Below are 22796 nucleotides of genomic sequence, written 5' to 3'. Positions count from 1 at the left end.
GGGACCAGTTGAGTTCTATGCTTAAACTCTTATTGAAATTATCTCTGTGGTTGCAGTTTGCTTTACATCTAAAAAGTAGCTTTCTTCGATTTTTTTGATAAGCTCTTTCTTGCATCTCTTCAGATCCATGTTTTCTATCTTTAAATATATAAATGTATTTAATTAGGTTGAAGTAAAATATTACTAGGGTGAGAAGTCATTCTGCTTTGTTAAATTTGAGTTCCATTATTGCTACTGAGACTCATTCTGTGTTGACTTAGGGTAACTGTCATAAGCCTCTCTAAGTGAGAAGATCACTTATACACTGTGAAGTGGGTAAGACTTCACCCACTCGCAGTCTAACAAGTCAGCCTGGCACAGTTTTAAGGATGCTGCAGAATAAACGAAACCACTGGGTTAGAGACTTTGGACAGTCTATTTCTGACAACAAAAGCAGCAGCCAGAGTACCAGCACTTTTTTACACTGAATTCTGAAGTACCAATTTCCATGGAGTGACACAAAGAGGGACAAGGGATACTCAGGCAGGAGGTGGGTTTGTTATAGGTAAGAAACTCTGAGCTTTGGAAACTGGACTCTCTCATAATAGTCAGGAAGCATGCCTGTGCTTTGCTCTGGATGGAGTCACTATATCTTTCAAGGTGATTTGCAACATAAACATCTGTGAAAAGATAATCCAACACAAAGAGTACTTAGAACCATGCTCCCAAGACTTGCAGTTATGTGGATAAATGTAGCTTAATATAAGAGACCATCTTCTCTGAACTAAACTTCTTAAAGGTAATGTGAGAAAGAGAGAATAAATGTAGAGAAGAAACTCCTAAATACCAGAAGACCAATAAAATTAATTACATATTTCTTAATGTTCATGAACATATTTTTAATTGCTTAAGAACAGAACAAAAATATCTCTTCAGAAAAATGGAGCTGGGCGCGGTGGCTCATGCCTGTAATCCCAGCACTTTGGGAGGCCGAGGTGGGCAGATCACAAGGTCAGGAGTTCCAGACCAGCCTGGCCAATATGGTGAAACCCTGTCTGTACTAAAAGTACAAAAATTAGCCAGGTGTGGTGGTGGACACCTGTAGTCCCAGCTACTCAGAAAAATGGAAACTAATGCCAATTTACAAAATGTCTGAAGATATTTTTTCTCCTAACTCGTATCCTTGAGTTAATGTACAAATACCTAATTTTGTAATAGAATAATTATATTTGTTGCTTTACAGTTCAATGAGAGGATAAGCTAAATAGAACTCTACAAATAGCTGGATGTAATAAACACTATATAACAGAATCTAACATGTAATTACTATATACCTGAAAATAAAAATATTTAAATACAAGAATGTACCCTTACTAGAATAATAAAGGCAAAATATCATGCTATTTTTATAGATATATTTAAATTAAATTCCTTCTTTGAACTTTTTTTTTTTAATTTACTTAAATTTTGGAATACTAGTTTAGTCTATGAAGTAAAACTACTTAGGTAGAAAAGACAACTCTCTTTGATTTGGTTGCAGTATACACAATAGGCATATGCTGTATTCCATGTTATCCATTATATGTTATATGCTATATGATACATAATGTATTATGTATATTACTCCATATTTACAGCAGGCACCAGTCTTTCTTACTGGTCCTGAAGCAAATTGCTATGACTGTCTATGGAGAAGGCCATGTGGCAAGTAACTACTGATGTCCTCTATGTTATAAGACAAATTTCCAACCTACAGCCAGTAAGAAGCTGGAGCTTTCATTTATACAGCTACACGAAACCAAAGCAGATCCTCCCTACATGAAACTCCAGCAGAGAGGCCAACACCTTACTTGAAGCCTTGAGAAACCCTCAGCAGAAGACAGCATAGCAAGAGATAACTAACATAATCTCTATGCTCAGAAAAGATGCAAAACCCACAGAGGCCCATAGAGAATCTTCTCCCAACATTGCACTGAGGAGCTCTCAACTACACATATTATAAAAGTTAGTAACTTTCCCAATTAAATAACAAGCTGTCAAATTCAATAAGACAACTGAGAAGAGGGCTCACAGAGTATAATTAGCTGTATTTTTCCTTTTTCCACACAAATGTTGTAACACTTCTCATTTGTAAGGTGTTATCATAGTATGTAACAGAAAAATAAGTGACACATGGATAATGTATTAAAGAATTTTCCATCTAGTAACAGATATGAAATACTGTGCTACTCAATTGTTACATCCTTTGCTCAGACACAATCTTAGCCTCATATGTAGCTAAATGTGCCCATCTGTACACAATTGTCTAATGTTTCCAGTTCATACTTTTTTTTTTTTACAGAAAATGTACTGTATTGAGTTCACATAAGGAAAAAAATCTTGTTTTTCTTAGCATCAAAATTTCCAATTACTCTTCCACTCTATTGGCTCAGTAAAAAGATGTGTTGGAGATGATCCTATCCTTGAAACACTTGGAATACAAGGGATAATCAATTGATTGGTGTGAGCTTTCCGAGAATCCTAGCTTATGCCAGTACCTATGCAGCTTTTGTTTTGCTCTGTGGCATATGCAAGCTGAAAGATAGCATTGAATTATTTAGGTATGAAGAACAACTCTAGATGCTATTTGTGGACAGGGAAAGGAAAATGTAAAAGGTGATGTAGTGATAGAGCTGGTGACCAGAGAATATCTCTTGAGAAGAGAAAACAGATTATTTATCCATCTGTCCATATATCTATCTAAACAACTATCATCTATAATGTGTTGTCATATGGTGTACAAGGGAAATAAATTTTCCGTGTATTCCTTGACATTTCAATAAAATCTATGACTCTGGGAGTGATATTTTTAGGGAATAGACTACTTGCTAAGGTGTTACATTCTCCAGGTCAGTGCAGAGTGGAAAAAAAAAAAAAAACACCATTGGGATCCCAGCTACATTTGAACTAAAATTTTAATGCACATTAAAATTTATGTGCCTGTCTCTAATCAGATAAATCAGAAATTCTTTGGAATTCTTTAGTATAATGTGTGTATTATTCATGTTTGTATGTGCTGCACCTGACACAGCACACTGCATGGTAACATGCATGTAACGTAATGAGCAATCTGTTGGGTTTTTTTAAATTTTAAATAAATAGGTAGATGAAGACTTTATAGCCAACTTCCAACAGAAGTATGTTATTGTGGCCATAGGTTAAATCAGAGACAAGCCTAGTTGTTGTCTTTTACATACATTGACTTGTACAGGTTTTCTTTTGTTTTCGTAAATCTCGATTATAAATATTTAACACATTGAATGTTTTAGCTATCATATTTTCTTAAGAATAACTAATATGGCTGGGCCTGGTGGCTCACGCCTGTAATCCCAGCACTTTGGGAGGCTGAGACAGGTGGATCATGAGGTCAGGAGTTCGAGACCAGCCTGGCCAACATAGTGAAACCCCATCTCGACTAAAAATACAAAAAATTAGCTGGGTGTGGTGATGGGCCCCTGTAATCCCAGCTACTCAGGAGGCTGAGGCAGGAGAATCGCTTGAACCCGGGAGGCGGAGGTTGCAGTGAGCCGAGATCATGCCAGGCTTCACTTCAGCCCAGGCGACAGTGAGAGACTCTGTCTAAAAAATAAAAGAATAATTTCTCAGAGAACAAGTACAAATCAAATACCTGATATCTTGTTATATGATGTAATATTGTTTTAATTCATACAAAACAAGTATATTCTAATGTTGCAGAAAGTAAACTAAGATAATACTGCAATCTGATTGGTATCAGTACTAAAGTATGTGACAGAACATAAAAATGTATTTGAGAAATCAAATCACCTGTCAGTGATTTTATTGAATTAATTTTTAAATTTTGCCAATTATATATTCACGTTCTGAAATACAATTTTCAGAACATGATCAAAAGTTTAATATTTTACATGGCTTCTATTTGCAACCAAAACAGAACTGCTCTTAACTACTTAGTCAAGAGCAGTGTTTGTCTGCAAAGAAATTCCACTGTGCTGTGTTCACTCACAGGGATACAAAATCTAGATTATTTGCTATGGTCATTCTACAAAACAACAAAATATTTATTTTAATTGCAAAAATCTTTTTAAAATTTTGTTACTTCTAAAAAGAAAACAACAGGATACATGTGCAGAACGTGCAGGTTTGTTACATAGGTATACGTGTGCCGTGGTGGTTTGCTACACCTACTGACCAGTCCTCTAAGTTCCCTCTTCTCAGCCCCCACACTCCAACAGACCCTGGTATGTATTGTTCCCCTCTCTGTGTTCATGTGTTCTTAATGTTCAACTCCCACTTATGAATGAGAACATGTGGTGTTTGGTTTTCTGTTCCTGTGTTAGTCTGCTGAGAATGATGGCTTCCAACTTCATGTATGTCCCTGCAAAGGACATGATCTCATTCGTTTTTATGGCTGCATTACATTTTCTTTATCCAGTCTATCATTAATGGGCATTTGGGTTGGTTCCATGTCTTTGCTATTAAAAATAGTGCTGCAATAAATATACCTGTGCATGTGTCTTTATAGTAGAATGATTTATAATCCTTTGGGTATATACTCAGTAATGGGATTGCTGGGTCAAGTGGTATTTCTGGTTCTAGATCCTTGAGGAATCACCGTACTGTCTTCCACAATGGCAGAACTAATTTACATTCCCACCAACAGTGTAAAAGCATTCCTATTTCTCCATAGCCTTGCCAACATCTATTGTTTCCTGACTTTTTAATAGTCGCCATTACTGACTGGTGTAAGATGGTATCTCATTGTGGTTTTAATTTGCATTTCTCTGATAATCAGTGATGTTGAGCTTTTTTTCATGTTTATTGGCCACACAGACGTCTTCTTTTGACAAATGTCTGTTCATATCCTTTGCTCACTTTTTGATAGAGTTTTTTCTTGTAAATTTGTTTAAGTTCCTTGTAAATTCTGGATATTAGACCTTTGTCAGATGGATAAATTGCAAAAATTTTCTCCCATTCTGTAGGCTTCCTGTTCAATCTGATGATAGTTTCTTTTGCTGTGCAGAAACTCTTCAGTTTAATTATATTCCATTTGTCAATTTTGGCGTTTGTTTCAATTGCTTTTGGAGCTTTCGTCATGAAGTCTTTCCCTTGCCAGTGTCCTGAATGGCACTGCCTAGGTTTTCTTCTAGTGTTTTTATGGTTTTCAGTTTTACATTTAAGTCTTTAATACATCTTGAGTTAATTTTTGTATAAGGTGTAAGAAAGGGGTCCAGTTTCAGTTGCTGCTTATGGCTAGCCAGTTTTCCCAGCACCATTTACTGAATCATTTCCCCATTGCTTGTTTTTGTCAGGTTTGTCAAAGATCAGATGGTTGTAGATGTGTGGTGTTATTTCTGTGGTCTCTGTTCTGCTCCATTGGTTTATATATGTCTGTTTTGGTACCAGTACCATGCTGTTTTGGTTACTGTAGACTTGTAGTACAGTTTGAAGTCAAGTAGCATGATACATCCAGCTTTGTTGTTTTTGCTTAGGATTGTCTTGGCCTCATGGGGTCTTCTTTGATTCTATATGAAATTTAAAATGTGTTTTTTTTCTAATTCTGTGAAGAATGTTAATGGTAGTTTGATGGGAATAGCATTGAATTTTTAAATTACTTTGGGCTGTATGGCCATTTTCATGATATTGATTCTTTCAATTCATGAAGATGGAATGTTCTTCCATTTGTCTGTGTCCTCTCTTCTTTCCTTGAGCAGTGAGTGGTTTGTAGTTTTCCTTGAAGAGGTCCTTCACATCTCGTGTTAGCTGTATTCCTAGGTATTTTATTCTGTTTGTAGCAAGTGTGAGTGGGAGTTCATTCATGATTTGGCTCTCTGCTTTCCTATTGTTGGTGTAAAGGAATGCTTGTTATTTTTGCACATTGATTTTGTATCCCGAGACTGCTGAAATTGCTTATCAGTTCAAGAAATTTTGGGGCTGAGATGTTGGGGTTTTCTAAATATCAAATGATGTTGTCTGCAAACAAAGACAACTTGACTTCCGCTCTTCCTATTTGAATAACTGTATTTATTTATTTTTTTATTTTGCCTGATTGCCCTGGCCAGAACTTCCAATACAATGTTGAATAGGAGTGGTGAGAGAGGGCACACTTGTCTTGTTCCGGTTTTCAAAGGCAATGCTTCCAGCTTTTGACCATTCAATACGATATTGTCTGTGGGCTTGTCATAAATAGCTCTTATTATTTTAATATGTGTCCCATCAATACCTAGTTTATTGAGAGTTTTTAACATGAAAGGATGTTAACTTTTATCTAAGGCCTTTTTTGCATCTATTGAGATAATCATCTGGTTTTCGTCTTTGGTTCTGTTTATGTGATGGACTAACTTGATTGATTTGTGTATGTTGAATGAGCCTTGCATCCTAGGGATGAAGCCAACTTGACGAAGCCAGCTTGACCATGGTGGCTAAGTTTGTTGACGTGCTGCTAGATTTGGTTTGCCAGTATTTTACTGAGGATTTTTGCATTGATGTTCATCAGGGATATTGGCCTGAATTTTTCTTTTTTTGTTGTGTCTCTTCCATGTTTTGGTATCAACATGATGCTGGCTTCAGAAAATGAGATAGGGAGGATTCCCTCATTTTCAATTGTTTGGAATAATTTCGGAAGGAATGGTACCAGCTCCTCTTTGTATTTCTGGTAGAATTCAGCTGTAAAGCTGTCTGCTCCTGGGCTTTTTTTGTTTGGTAGGCTATTAATTACTGCCTCAATTTCAGAGCTTGTTATTGGTCTATTCAGGGACCTAAATTATTCCTTGTTCAGTCTTGGTAGGGTTTATGTGTCCCGAAATTTATCCATTTCTTCTAGATTTTCTAGTTTATTTGCATAGAAGTGTTTATAGTATTCTCTGTTGGTAGTTTGTATTTCTGTAGGGTCAGTGGTGATATCCCCTTTATCATTATTTATTGTGTCTATTTGATTCTTCTCTCTCTTCTTATTAGTCTAGCTAGAAATGTATCTATTTTGTTAACTATTATTATTATTTTTTTTAACTGCTCCTGGTTTCCTTGATTTTTTGGAGGGCTTTTCATGTCTCTATCTCCTTCAATTCTGCTCTGATCTTAGTTATTTCTTGTCTCCTGCTAGCTCTTGGATTAGTTTACTCTTGCCTCCCTAGCTCTTTTAATTGTGATGTTAGGGTGCCAATTTGAGTTCTTTCTAGCTTTCTGATGTGAGCATTTAGTGCTATAAATTTCTCTCTTAATGCTGCTTTAGCTGTGTCCCAGAGATTCTGGTACATTGTCTCTTTGTTATTATTGGTTTCAAAGAACTTCTTGATTTCTGCCTTAATTTTATTATTTCCCCTCCTAAGGAGTCACTCAGGAGCAGATTGTTCAATTTCCATGTAATTGTGTGGTTTTGAGTGAGTTTATTAATCTTGAGCTCTAATTTGATTGCACTGTGGTTGATTGTTAAAATTTCCATTATTTTGCATTTACTGAGGAATGTTTTACTTCCAGTTGTGTGGTTGATTTTAGAATCAGTGCCATGTGGCACTGGGAAGAATGTATATTCTGTTGATTTGGGGTAGAGAGTTCTGTAGACATCTACTAGGTCCACTTGATCCAGAGCTGAGTTCAAGTCCTGAATATCCTTGTTAATTTTCTGTCTCATTGATCTGTCTAATATTGACAGTGGGGTGTTAAATTCTCCCACTATTATTGTGTGGGAGTCTAAGTCTCTTTGTAGGTCTCTAAGAACTAGTTTTATGAATCTGGGTGCTCCCATATTGAGTGCATATATATTTAGAATAGTTAGCTCTTCTTGTTGAATTGCTCCCTTTACCATTATGTAATGCCCTTCTTTGTTTTTTTTTTTTTTATCTTTGTTGGTTAAAAGTCTGTTTTCTCAGAGACTAGGATTGCAATCCCTACGTTTTTGTTTTGTTTTGTTTTTTTGTTTTTTGTTTTTTGTTAGCTTTCCATTTCCTTGTTAAATTGTCCTCCATCCCTGTATTTTGAGCCTCTGTGTGTTTTTACATGTAGGAGGGGTCTCCTGAATACAGCACACAAATAGGTTCACTTCAGGCCATATTCATCCGATTCACTCCTGTGCCTGTAGATACCACTCAAGGAGGCTGGAGAGTAGCAAAGACGAGTGCCTGCTCCTTCTTCTGGGACCTCTGACCTCGAGAGGGCACCAACCTGATGCCAGTAGGATCGCTCTTGTATAGGGTGTCTAACAATCCCTGTTGGAGGGTCTCACTCAGTTGGGTGGCATGGGGATCAGGACTTGTTTAAAGAGGCACTTTGTCCCTTGGTGGAGAGGGTGTGTTTTACTAGGGGAAAATCCACTTGTCTGGGCTGCCTGGATTCAAGGAGGAGAGTTTAAGTCTGCTGGTCCACAGAGACTGTGGCCACCCCTCCCACTAGGGGCTCAGGCCCAGGGAGATCTGAATTCTATCCCTGAGCCTCTGGCTGGAGTTACTGGAGATCCTGCAGGGAAGCCCCGCCCACTGAGGAAGGATGAGTCAGGGTTAGGCCTAAAGAGGCCCTCTGTCCACAGACTGCCACAGCTGGTGTGTTGGGCTGTGGGGACAAGTCACGGGACCAAGCTATCCAGCCTCCCTGGCTCCAGCAGGGGAAAAGAGCAGCCTGGAGCTATAGAGATGGGTGGTGCCCTTCTTCCACAGGATGGGTGCTTCTCCTCCTTTCACAGAGGGAGCTTAGCGTGTTAGGCAGTTACAGGTCCCATTGCTGGTTACTGCCCCTCCCACAAGGAGCTTGAAAGGCTTAGACAGGAGGCAGCCGCAGCCAGTGCTGGTCGCCCTGCCGCTGGGGAGTTTGGTATTCTTCAGCAGAATCTAACTGAGATGCTCTAAGAATCTACACCTTCCAGGTTTGGGATGCTACGCTCCGGTGGCATGGGTTCGCAAGTGGGATCTTCCGATCTTTGGGTTGCATAGTTCCGTGGAAAAAGAGCAGTTTCCCCAGCTGGGTAGCGCACTGCCTCACTGCCTCCCTGGGGAGGGTTAAGAGGGTTCCCCTTCCCCATGTGGCTCTCAGGTGGGCTGCTGCACCACACTGCTCTGCCTTCTTTCTGCGCCTTCTAGTCAATTTTGATGAGAGAACCTGGATACCTTGGTTGCTGGTGAAGGATTCACACGCTTATTATGTTTTTTTTTTTTTTTTTTTTTTTTTTTTTTTTTTTTTTTTACAGTGGGAGCCTCCGATTCCTGCTGCTTCTAGTCTGCCATCTTTGCCACACCCCCAGAAAATTCTGAGTAATGTCTTTTTAAAATCTAAGTGTAGTAGCATTATGATTTTATCGCAGTTTACACAAAATGAGTGAGCAATATGTAACCATTGTTTGTATGAATTATATGCTATACAATAAATTATGGAAAAATATATGTTATATAATAAATGTTACATTAGATTTTACACTGTATTATAAATTATACATAATTTTATAGCAATTTGAATTACACAAGTATTTCTGTTTGCTGGTACTGAATACTGATCACAGAAGAATATAACTTCTGTTCTACATAAATCCATATAATATATCTACAACAAGATTTCAAGGAATAAGACATTAATTTTTTTTTTTAGAAATTAAAGATTTTAACCCAAAGAGTTTATATTATGTAAACAACTTACAATAGAAGAGCTACAGACTCTAGAAACATAAAATTTGTAAAAGAAAAGTACAGGATGTTTGTTAATCTTTGTGTTAGTTGTAATACTTTAGTGCAAGTCACCAAAATCCACTAAAACCATCTTGAGTACAAATGAGCTTTCATGAAAATAAAAAGGGATTTAAGTCTAATGAAAGCATCAGAACAGCTTCAGGAACCTTGGAAAAAAATGTTTGGACTGGAAAGTCCACAAAAGAAGTTATAGCACCAGGTTACTGTTGCTATGCCTCAACTTTAGCTCTTTCAAGAATTTCAAGTCTCGTTAAGTAAAAAAATCCTGAATAATAATAATAATAAAAGCTGCAGCAATGGGTATGGTTATTTAGTAAAACAGCCACTGGAATTTTGTTCCACTGTGTGTATCAAAGTTTTGTTTGTGTTTTTGTTTGTTGTGTCTATTAAATGTTTTGGCATATAGACAATGAAAACAATCCAGAGTTTACCTTTTCCAACATGGATACATGGACATAACAAATAATTTCTCTTTTGAAGAAAAGGAAAATGAAAGTGAAGAGTGTTCACAGACAGCTTAGCTAAGATGCTTTGTTAAATGCCAACAAGAATTAAAATTTATTAGTGAGGATATTTGATTACAACGATGATTAAAATCTCTTTAGGTTTAGCTAATTATCTTTTAAATGGTATCCTATACAAAAGTTATGATTTCAAGCTCATGAAAAAGTTTACTATGTAAATTCCCTAACTATATAGTTAAATAAGCTGAACATAATGGAATTAAATGATATGACTATGGTCATCCAGCTACATAATAAAAGAGACATTAACATGAGATGTATCAGTTTGCCTTGAAATATGTAATGTATGTGCATATGCACACGTATCTTTAGTGGTTTTGTTTCAACATTTATACATATAAGCATCTACACAGGATAATATTTTGTCTAGAATGCTCAATTTGACATGTACTTCTGTATGAGTTCATTATCATGCTGCTGTAAAGAACTGCCCAAGACTGGGTAATTTATAAAGGAAAGAGGTTTACTTGACTCACAGTTACACATGGCTGAGAAGGCCTTAATAAACTTACAATAATGACAGAAGGTGAAGGGGACAAAAGGCACCTTCTTCCCTGGGCAGCAGGAAGGAGAAGTGTCAAGCAAAGGGGTGAAAAGCCCCTTATAAAACAATCAGATCTCATGAGAACTCACCCACTATCATGAGAACAGTATGGGGGTAATTGCCCCCATGATTCAATTACCTCCCACCTTGTCCCTTTCTCAATATGTGGTATTATGAGAACTACAATTCAAGATGAGATTTGGGTGGGGACACAGCCAAACCATATCAACTTCTATATTTATCAATTTCTATCATTTCCTAGTTTATTGTTATTATTGTCTATCAGTCTGCATCTATCTATTTATTATCTATCTTTCAACTTAATGTATTCCTCCATCTTATTAGACAAAATGTAAGACATGGAATGCAATAATATAGATGGTCAAATAGAAAATATATAAATATTATTATTTAGGAGAATATGGGAATTGAGATAGCTGTTTATTTAACTTTTGAAAAATCTTAAAATTGAGTTTGTTTTAATTTTTTTTGTAGGTATTCATATTGACATATGAATGTCATGCATGACTTTAAAAATATCTTTTTTTTCTTTTCTCAGCTATTCAATTTCTACTATACCAAAATTAGGCTCCTCCTCCCGCTAAGGTAACCTATTTTAACAATATTGCATGTATCCTAATAATCAACTTTGTATTCTACATTTTTCAGTGCTCAAATTACCCTATGCAAATAAGAATGCGTGGTATGCATATACACGTATATATTTATCTATAAACATGTGTATATATGTATACATAGATGTGTATATATATATGTGTACACACACACCCACCCAGACACATATACAATAGATTCTTGTTATATGTGATAGTCATATTTTTATAAAGACACCACAAACACTGAAATCGTGAATACTAAACCATTGCTTTTAGCTGAAATACAGGGTTAGGTTCCTGCAAGCATCTGTTAACAACATTTTTATCAACCACTCAATACATAACCTTGTTTTATGTGTTTGTTTAAAGAAATCTTATTTAACATATATTATTGCTTCATTAACATTGAACTCATAGCCAATAGCACTACACCTCATGCCCAAGAAAATCTTATCTAACACACTCCATAAGGCACATCACAACCATCTCACATTTTGGCACTCTTGAAAGGACTTTAGCCGTACATTTGGGTGCCATTTTAAACGGTGAAATCACCAAAAAAGCACACATGGCACTAAATAAACCATGATAAGGATACTTGTTTACATTATGAGAGCTAAAACAAGAAAGCAGATTATTGTTTAGTTCAACTTCAAGTGTATCAGACAAGTCAAAAATTCTACCACTCTGTTCATGTCTGTGAAGGATTGCTAAAGTGACTTGAGTATCAATTTTGGGGTTAAATATAAATTTTATGGACATGTTATCTGCAGATACAGACTCTTCAAAAAATGAAGATTAAGTGTATTTGAACTACATATGTACATGTTTTCTGTTGCATAGACTTTTATGTGTAACTCTGTACAGGGTTTATTGTCTTTTTATTCTGTAAAAATGGATGTCACTAGCCACATTAATTAGGAAGATTGCTGGTTGAACATATATACATATATATAACTTTAATAGATTTTATATTTCTTGTAAGCAATAAATGATATAGCTTTAAAAAATTTAAGATTTGCTATTCAAACAATATATTAAACTTAATTTTTAATTTCATAACAAAATTTGAGAATTTTTTCATATATTATTTGACTTTTGAATTTGATATTTTCTATATATTTATTCATGTTCTTAGAGCATATTCTTAGAGCATATTTTTCAACTTGACCATTTATTTTTTTCTGACAATTTGTAAGTGGTCTCATATGACACTGACAGTATTCCTTTGTCTATAATTTGTGTGACCAATTTTTCTGATATGTTTATTGATTTTGGTTTTGATATATTGCCCCATGCAACTTTTATATTTTCTCAATTTATCGGTACCAATGGATTAAGAGAAAAAAAAATCTGCACTCTTTAATCAAAAGATAGGAAAGGGGATGACAGAAAGTCAGAAAATATTTATAAAATAATTCTGGTACAATTAAACTGCACAGGAAACTATCTGGCTCTACCCATACCTACAATACCAAAAAGGAAGCAGAATGCCTAGATTTCCATCCTTAGCAGACTATAATGAAGCACTCTCACCCTTCAACTGGCGTGGTGTGAGAAAAAGCTAAATAGAGAGCCAAGACTTTTATTCCTGCCAGACTATAACTTCTCTTCTCTCCCAAATCGCTTCCTCTGCTAGTAAAAGTGGTGACAACATGGGCGTATGGACATTCATTCCCACCTTCAGCGGAGGGAGGATATGTGTTTTGAGAAATGGTACTAGAGCAATTCAACATAGAAGAAAAGAAGAGAAGATAAAGGAGAAGAGGAGGAAGAGGAAGAAGAAGGAGGAGGAGGAAGAAGAAAAAGGAGGAAGAGGAAGGGGAAGAAGAGGAAGAAGAGGAAGAAGAGGAAGAAGAGGAGGAAGAAGAGGAAGAAGAAGAGGAAGAAGAAGGAGGAGAAGGAGAAGCAGCAGCCAAGTGCAGTGACCCAGCCTGTAGTCCCAGCGCTTTGGGAGGTCAAGGTGGGCATAGCAGGAGGTCAGGAGTTCGAGACCAGCCTGGCCAACATGGTGAAACCCCATCTCTACTAAAACTACAAAAATAAGCTGGGTGTGGTGGTGTGCACCTGTAATCTCAGCTACTTGGGAGGCTAAGCAGGATAATTGTTTGAGTCCTGGAGGCAGAGGTTGCAGTGAGCCGAGATCGTGCCACTGCACTCCAACCTGGGTGGCAAAGCAAGACTCTGTCTCAAAAAATAAATAAATAAGTAAATAAGAAGGAGGAGGAGGAGGAGGAAATAATAATAATAATAATAATAATAATAATAATAAGGGGAGCACCTTGACCTAAGTCTCACTTTCACACCTACAAAATTTAACTCAAAATGAATCACAGACTTAAATACCATAGAAAAAAAAACAGGGCACCTGTGTGTTCTAGCACCAGTTAGAGAGTTCTTTGACCGGATTCTGAAAGCACTATCCATAAAAAGAAATTTTGGTAAATTGAAGTTCATTAAAATTGGAAACTTTTGTTCTGTGAAAGACCCTGCCAAAAAGATGAGAAAATAAGCTACATACTGAGAGAAAATATTTGCAAAGCACCTATTTGACACAGGGTTAGTATCTAGAGTATATAACAAACTCAAAAAGCTCAAAAATAAAGGAAAAAAAATCCATTAGAAAATAAGCAAAAGACAGAGAGAGGCAATTCACTGAAGGGAATATAGAAATGCAAATTAACATAATAAGATATCACTACACATTTATCAGAATGACTAAAATAAAAAGAAAAATAGTGACAACATTAAACGCCAGAAAGAGTGAGAAGAAACTGGAACACAGACTTTGCTGCTAGAATGTTAAATGGTAAAAATATTTTCAAAAATTGCTGAGCAGTTTTGTTGTTGTTGTTGTTGCTGCTTAAATAACAACAATACACAAAAACATATAACTACAATACAATCCAGAAATGTCACTCTTAACCCTGTAACACAGATAAGTGAAAATGTATGCTCACGTAAAACTCTGTACATGAAAGTTCATAGTAGCTTTATTTGTGATAGGCTCAAATTGGAAACAACTTAGTTGTCATTCAAAGGGTGAGTGTTTAAGCAAATTGTGGTACATCCATACCATGGAATAGTACAGAGTAATAAAAAGAAATAGACAACTGATACCTACAAGAAACTGAAGGGATCTCTGAAAAATTATGCTAAATGAAGAAAGCCAAATGATTGTAATTATATAACTCTTAAAATGACCAAATTGTACAAACAGAGAACAGATCAGTGGCTTCCAGACATAAAGGAGATCTTTATTCATTTGCATTTTTTAAAAGAGAGATGAAGCAAAATATCCCTCCTGATATCTAATCCCCAGTGTTATGTTTATGTGAGTCTCTCCTCTCAAGTTGGAGTGAGATCTGTAGCTTGTTTGTAACTAATGCAATATTCTGTAAATGATAGAATGCTATTCTCTTAATAATGTCCTATTATATAGAAAAGGTGAAAAAAACTTTCTATCTGCAATTAAGACCCTAACCAGTTGAATTTAAATTAATCAAAAAAGAGCAGATGCTGTTAATTCCATGGCTGCAAGGAAATAAATTCTGCCAACAGCTTTGTGAGCTTGAAAGCAGACCCAAGTCTCAGATGAAATTGTAGATGAGATTCAGCCTCATGATACCTGGATTCGAGGACCCAGTCAAGCTGTGCCCAGACTCCTGACTCTCAGAAACTGTGAGAGAGTAAATTTATGTTGTTAAAGATGTTAAATTTGTGGTAAATTGTAATGCAGCAACATAAAAGTAATACAACAGTGTCTTAGTCTATTTGGGCAGCTTTAGTAAAATATCATAAACTGTGTGGCTGATAAACAACAGAAATGTATGTCTTACAGTTCTGAAAGGTGGGAAATTCAAGATCAAGGGACATGCAGATTGAGTGTCTGATGAGCACTTGTTTCCTGGGCCACAGATGGCACCTTCTCGCTTTGTTCTCACAGAGTGAAAGAGACTAACTCCTTCAGGGCTGTTTGGCAAGGACATTAATTTCATTCATGAGGGCTCCTTCCTCATGATCTAATCACCTTCCAGAGATCCTACCTTTTAATAATATTACACTAGGGATTAGTTGTCAGCATATGAATTTTGGAAAAATATAAACATTCACTCCATAGCAACTAGTAAATAAAGATTTATTTATTGTTGGCAGTTGCTTTTTTTACTTTTTTTTAAACCCGAGTTATCTTTCTCTGAGTTTAGCTTTATTATATATTTGTTAAATGTATTTTAAAAATGTTTTCCTAAGATAGTTTGAATTGAAGGTACACTCTTTGGATTTCTTGCATATCCTTAAATATTTTTCACTCCAATAGGTGATAAATTTCTAGACTACATAATGGATTCTTGAGTTGAAGTTCACTCATTTAAGAAGTCTGACTGTGCTTATCTAATGTTTTCCCATTTTTCAAATGCTTTCCCATTTTTCAGGAGCATTCAATCAACCTGTCATTTAACAAATATTTATTGACCTTATAATTTCAAAATAAATGTGTATTTTAATTATTTATTTACTGCCTCTTCTCCCTTATTTTGTTCCCTCTTCCTAAAGCTTCTATATTTTGCCTCAATAATTCAAATAAGGATATTGTCTTCCTATATGAGCCTATTGTTTCAGATACGTTCAAGGCAGAAAGTATTAAATTGAGAAAGTGAACCAGGAAGCCAAGAAAGTGAAGAAATAAAGCAGAGTTAAAAACAATATCAAGACACATGGAACAGACAGAAAGAAAACAGTTTAATATACTTCTGACATTTATTGGAAACAGCATTGCCAAGGAAACCATGAATCTGAGCTTGAAAAGTTTTTGATTGTGACAGTTTAACTTCCAGAAAAATTATCAGACAACCAAACTTGTACCATCAAGAAGTGGGCTATAAAAGTTCTTCAAATCCCAGAGGAGCTGCACAATACTTCCCACATATTGCTTTGGATTTAGCCATGCAACATCACAGTCAAGGAAGAATCTCCCAAAACTGGGGCTGTGAAATACATGGACAAGTTAGTTCCTTCTGTCAGGTAGAACCGGGATTTAGTAAAGACATTCCCTCTGCTGCCAAGGTGAGAGGTCGCCACAATGACTAAGCAGGATTCGATTATTCCTAAAAACCAGGCAATGCTGTGTGTTTCCCATTTTAATTAAAAACAATGTTTTGAATGGGAATTATGACTGTGGATATTATGTCCCTACTGTAACAACATTGCATATTGTACACGTGTTTATATGTGTTTATATGTCAATGGACAAGGGGGAAAAGAAAAGAATTTCATTTAGAGTATAGATACATTTGTTTTAGAACAGATAAAGGAGGAAAATTATGGATACAAAAATACCATAGGACAACAATACATCTTGTTCTTTTTCTATGGCCGACGAAGAATCATAGGTTTTTGCAGAACTATGATAATGATCAGATCTGACCTTTGGGGAGACTTATTTAGAAGCTGTGTGCACTAGATATGAGTGAGAGGAGCCTGGAGAGCTGTGTGCACTAGATATGAGTGGGAGGAGCCTGGAGACAGACTGTGAGCTAGCTGATCTTTAAGGCAAAGTGTTAGTTATGTATCTTAATTTCTAGTCTTTCCCAATAAACAGTTAAAGATGACCTAATATTCTGTATTCCATGAGAGAAATCAAGATAGTAATATGTATCTAAAATCTGTGTTCTCTTAGAATAGTACAATTGTTTACCTTTATGTTGCTTCAAAATTATTTAACTCGTACTTGAATGTCTATAGCTTTATCACTCTAGCTATGTCACTCACAAACTACATAGAATATGTGCATTTTCATTTTCTGGGTCTATGTATGTTTAATAGCACTTTTTAAGAAAAATATATTTTCTTTTTTATTATTATTTTATATATTTTTTATTTCAGTGGGTTCTTGGGGAACAGGTGGTTTTTGGTTACCAGGATAAATTCTTTAGTGGTGATTTCTGATATTTTAGTCCACCCATCACCCGAAGAGTGTACACTTAGGTTGAAATAGCCCCCTCTAATTTTATTTTATATTTTTGCATTTTGTGGAATTTATAACTCATTATTTCCACCTTGTTCTCCTTTTATAAATGCCAACAATTTCTTTCAATTTTTGAATTATTAGTATCAGAAAAATGATAATACTTCTGTTCTTCCACAGGTAGCAGAATTTTATCTTGGAATGAATATGGATGTTGGTGTTTGTCTCTGCTCTACTTATCTATTCTTGCTTAACAAACTTCTCAAAATGTAGCGATTTAAAACAGCTATGTTTTGTAGCTCATAATTTGGGGAGCCAGGAATTCAGGCAGAGCTCAGCTGAGTGATTCTTCTGTGCATATGGTGTTGACTGTGTCACCGCGATATGTGGCTAAAGACTAGGCTACTGCGTAGGCTCTGAGACAGCTCCACACACATGCCTGTAAACTTGAAGAGAGAGTAAGAAAGCTGGTATCAGATAGGTGCATCTTCCTTTAGGTCTCAGGGCCTCTCTAAATGTTTTCTGTGGCAGGAAACCTGGTTAAGTTGATGTTCAGCTTTCCAAGAGTAAGTATTTCAAGAGCAGGGAATAGTAGTAGCTCTTGTAATCAGGGCCTAAACACTGGCAAAGCATCACTTTCACTGGTTAAAAAAAAATCATGGAAACCAGATTCATGGTGAAAGGAAATGGACTTCGCCTCCCAATAAGAGGCATAGAAAAGAATTTGTGGCATCTTTAAAGTATCAGTGTCAGAACTGTTAGGTAATATCTTCAGCAGCTAACTAGCTTTTGACATTGGGTGACCAGATTATAGTTTCCTTAATCCATAAAAGAATATAATTTACCCATGAAATTGAATTTTGGTCAGAGTTAAATCACAGCAGCATACTACCTTTCCCAGAGAAAATGCTCAGCGCATCTCGAGTTTTCTTCCCATTGTCTTCACTCTATCTTATGCAGGCATTATCTTAACTAGATTATTTTATTTTCCTTTTCTGAATTTCTACAATTATATAAAACATTTATGTTATTAATAAAAATATTTTGTTTCTATTCTTGTGATGACATACTATTAGATTGTAAACAGACTTTTGTCCAGAGATTATTGAAGTAAGAAAATTTCCTATGAAGTACATGGCCCAAACAATTTTTAAATAAAATAAAATTCTCTATCCTGAGATTAAAAAGCAGTTACGGTGCTTCACATTTTTGTCTGCTGCAGTAAACCTAGTTATGGAACAAGGCAATTCCTTTAAGTAATGGAAAATTGAATTATCTAATATGGCCTCTGGAATGCAAATACTAATGGCAGTCAGACATTTTCTAAGCCCAACTTATTAAAAAACATTTAATAGAGATAATTCAAATAGTTCTATGGTGGATATAAACCACACAGAACTATCTTGAATCAAAGAAAAATATATATCATATATGATCTAAAATAGGCAATGTGCTTTTAAATATATTAATACTAGTTGACATGAAAATTGAAAAGTTCATGTAATACAATGACTTGAGATGAGAGCTCTTACATTCTCTGGTACATTCTTCCTAACAAGCTTAGAGGAAATTAAATTTACAAGACAAGCTTTCCGTCTGTGAGTTTATCATTCTGCTATACAATTAAGATTGCAGATATCGTCTCTCTTCTTATTAAATCCTGTAAATGTGCCCAGAGGGTACTGCAAAGGGAATATCCACAAAATGAGATCAAGAAATACATAAATAAAAAATGTGAGTTTAGTATTCATTACTCATGATTTCCAAAGTGTGCATGGAGAATGAGCAGAACATTTATATTCATTCTGCTTTACTAATATTGACCTAGTAGAATGTTTTCAATATAACATTGTGATGTTAGGGACTGTGGGCAGAAAAGAACTTAGAGGTCGCTGGCCCAAGACTTTCATTTTACAGATGAAAAATAAATAAACAAACAAAAACAAGCAAACAAAATCCTGATGCTCAGAAAACCACCTTCCTGAAATTTAAAAACTTAGTAAATTACAGAGCTGAAACTTTAATCTGAGTATATAAGTTTTAAGTATGTTTTAAGTTTACAATTATCTTCACTAATTCATTCTAATTGTTATTCTGAAATTTATTAACACTATAACATACATTCTAATATTATAAATTGCCTTTAATCTACCCTGATGGTTCAATTGGTAATGTGATAACCTGTATTGTCATGAGAACTAAGGTCTCTCTCTCTATTAAATACATATAAATCTATTTTTTCCTCCCACAATTAACAATAATGAAATTGCATTACTCAGATAATAATTTATCTGATTTTTAAAAAAAACTTAAACACTTAAATACTTCAACTTTCAACTGAAACAAGATTAAATATTAAACAATGATCTCAGAATGCCCAGAGCCACAAAATACAATCAGAAGCATGTTTTTGAAAATTTTAAAAATGAAAGCTAATTATATTTTCATATATTGTGATTAAACACACAGGATAATATATGACAAATCTGAATTATAATCCCCTTTCCTCTTAATAATAAAATGATGCCTAACAGTTAGTTAGTCTAGTTAATTCTCTGTTTCATTATCTATATTCGTAATTACATATTCTGCATTTTGGGGGGGAGGGGCGTGTGTGTGTGTGTGTGTGTGTATGTGTGTGTGTGAGAGAGAGACAGAGGCAGAAATAGGGAAACAGGAACAAAGACAAAGATTGCTCAGTGATCAGAACCCACTAAATTTTGAGCAGGCAGCATGCCATAATGGTTTAGCTTTTGGTTAGAGTTTGGCAGTCTGCAGTTTGAATGTTGTCTTCATCACACCAGAGTAGGATACCACCTTAGGAAGAAAAAAATTAGTTTTTTGAGTCTGCTTCCTTGTGGGGATAATTGCAGTGCATATCTCTTTGGGTTTTTACAAGGATTAAAAACAAGTTTCTCATTTAAGATGGACTCAAAAAAGTTAATGTACTATTTTGTAACCAAGAAGTATATCAGAGCCAAAACTCTCAACATGCATTATACACATTCAAGAGCTTGCTTAATTATCATTTTTTGCTCAAAAATACTGTTTTTTCCATAAGGGACTAACCATTTATTTTGTCAAAAAGTCTAATTTTTTAGAATCTCTGTTACTATTAATAATTATCTAGGTATGGAATTTGTAGCCATATTCCAAAAATAGTATTTAAATTTACACTAAATTCAAATTTAGCCCTGTCTGGTTCAAACACAATCTTTTTACGAAGTATAATGCATTATAATTAGAGTTTACTTTTAGAGAACATTAAGATGTTCACACTGGTAAAACAAAACGTCCGGATTTTTTTCTTAAACTACAGAAGTTAAGTCCAGTTTTTAGAAAGAAATGATAATATTGAAATATTATAGGTATTCGAAAAATACATAAAATTATGGAATTTAGTATATGAGGATTCAGCTTAATTTGGGCCCCTGAAATTGTGATAAACACTGCTCTGATGGAGAGAACATATATTCACCCATTCAGCAAACATGAAGTAATGCCTATTATGTCCTAGGCAGTTTTCCAAACGCCAAAAAATAACAATGAATAAGATACATCCCCTATTCCAATATTTCTTTCAGATTTATGAAGGAAATCGATACAGAAACAGGTGTGATAGGAACTTGAATAATGAGCACATACCACATAAAACGTCTTTCTGAGCCCACTTTGCCAACTTTGCTTGAACAAACAGGACAAAGACTTGACTTTGAAACTGCAGCCATTTTGAGAAGTGGCACTTGGCAGTTAAGATTGTCTCTGGGCACATCATGTGGACAGAGAGGAATTTATTCAAGAACAGTGGGGCCAGAAAGACTCTCCACAGATTAACAGTAAAGACAGTATCTTACCTTTGTCTAGGAGCTCCCCTCTGCCTTTGGTAGCGTGTCTGGAATTGGTGGGTTCTTGGTCTCACTGACTTCAAGAATGAAGCCGCGGACCCTCGCGGTGTTGCAGTTCTTAAAGGCGGCGTGTCTGGAGTTTTTTCCTTCTGATGTTCGGACGTGTTTGGAGTTTCTTCCTTCTGGTGGGTTCGTGGTCTCGCTGGCTCAAGAGTGAAGCTGCGGACCTTCGCAGTGAGTGTTACAGCCCTTAAGCCGGCGTGTCTGTAGTTGTTCCTTCCTCCCGGTGGGTTCGTGGTCTCCTTGGCTTCAGGAGTGAAGCTGCAGACCTTCCCGGTGAGTGTTACAGCTCATAAAGACAGTCTGGACCCAAAGAGTGAGCAGCAGCAAGCTTTATTGCAAAGAGCAAACGAACAAACCTCCCACAGAGTGGAACGGGACCCAAGGGGGGTTGCCACTGCTGGCTCGGGCAGCCTGCTTTTATTCTCTTATCTAGCCCCACCCACATCCTGCTGATTGGTCCATTTTACAGAGAGCCAAGTGGTCTGTTTTGACAGGGTGCTGACTGGTGCCTTTACAATCCCTGAGCTAGACACAAAGGTTCTTCACGTCCCCACCAGATTAGCTAGATACAGAGTGGGGACACAAAGGTTCTCCAAGTCCCCACCAGAGTAGCTAGATACAGAGTGTCAATTGGTGCATTCACAAACCCTGAGCTAGACACAGGGTGCTGATTGGTGTGTTTACAAACCTTGAGCTAGATACAGAGTGCCGATTGCTATATTTACAATCCCTTAGCTAGACATAAAGGTTCTCCACCTCCCCACCAGAGTAGCTAGAGACAGAGTGTCAATTGGTGCATTCAGAAACCCTGAGCTAGACACAGGGTGCTGATTGGTGCATTTACAATCCCTTAGCTAGACATAAAGGTTCTGCAAGTCCCCACCAGACTCAGGAGCCCGGCTGGCTTGACTCAGTGGATCCCCCACCGGACTGCAGGTGGAGCTGCCTGCCAGTCTCGCGCCTTGCGCCGGCACTCCTCAGCCCTTGGGTGGTCGATGGCACTGAGTGCCGTGGAGCAGGGGGCGGCGCTCGTTGGGGAGGCTCCCGCCGCACAGGATCCCAACGGAGCGGGTGAGGCTCAGGCATGGCGGGCTGCAGGTCCGGAGCCCTGCCCTGCGGGGAGGCAGCTAAGGCCCGGTGAGAAATCCAGCGCAGCGCTGGTGGGCCGGCACTGCTGGGGGACCCAGCACACCCTCCGCAGCCGCTGGCCCGGCTGCTAAGCCCCTCATTGCCTGGGGCCTTTAGGGCCGGCCGTGCGCTCCCAGTGCGGGGCCCGCAGAGCCCACACCTACCCGGAACTCGCGTTGGCCCGCTAGCGCCGCGGGCAGTCCGGGTTCCCGCCCACGCCTCTCCCTCCACACCTCCCGGCAAGCTGAGGGAGCCGGCTCCGGCCTCGGCCAGCCCAGGACGGGGCTTCCACAGTGCAGCCACGGGCTGAAGGGCTCCTCAAGTGCCACCAAAGTGGGAGCCCAGGCAGAGGAGGTGCCGAGAGCGAGCGAGGGCTGTGAGGACTGCCAGCACGCTGTCACCTTTCAGTGGAACCAGGCTAAGTAGAATGGTAATCTGGCGGTTC

General features: G+C 37.1%; 1 long non-coding RNA gene across 3 annotated transcripts in view; it reads right to left on the bottom strand.

Annotated features, from left to right (window-relative positions):
- LOC103783027 (uncharacterized) overlaps positions 1–21650 on the bottom strand; it is a 224557-nt gene extending 202907 nt beyond the window's left edge. The window contains exon 1 of one of the 3 annotated variants that reach the window (XR_010111942.1): positions 21170–21650. This is a non-coding gene — a long non-coding RNA (uncharacterized LOC103783027). The remainder of the gene's footprint in view (positions 1–21169) is intronic. The other 2 variants (XR_608526.5, XR_010111941.1) reach the window with 2 other exon arrangements.
- Between the last annotated feature and the right edge of the window lie 1146 nt (positions 21651–22796).

This window comes from Pan paniscus, chromosome 3 (genome assembly GCF_029289425.2).
Source record: "Pan paniscus chromosome 3, NHGRI_mPanPan1-v2.0_pri, whole genome shotgun sequence".
NCBI classification, from domain to species: domain Eukaryota; kingdom Metazoa; phylum Chordata; class Mammalia; order Primates; family Hominidae; genus Pan; species Pan paniscus.
The sequence above is the reverse complement of the archived record's forward strand: the minus strand, read 5'-3'. Positions and strand labels throughout refer to the sequence as shown.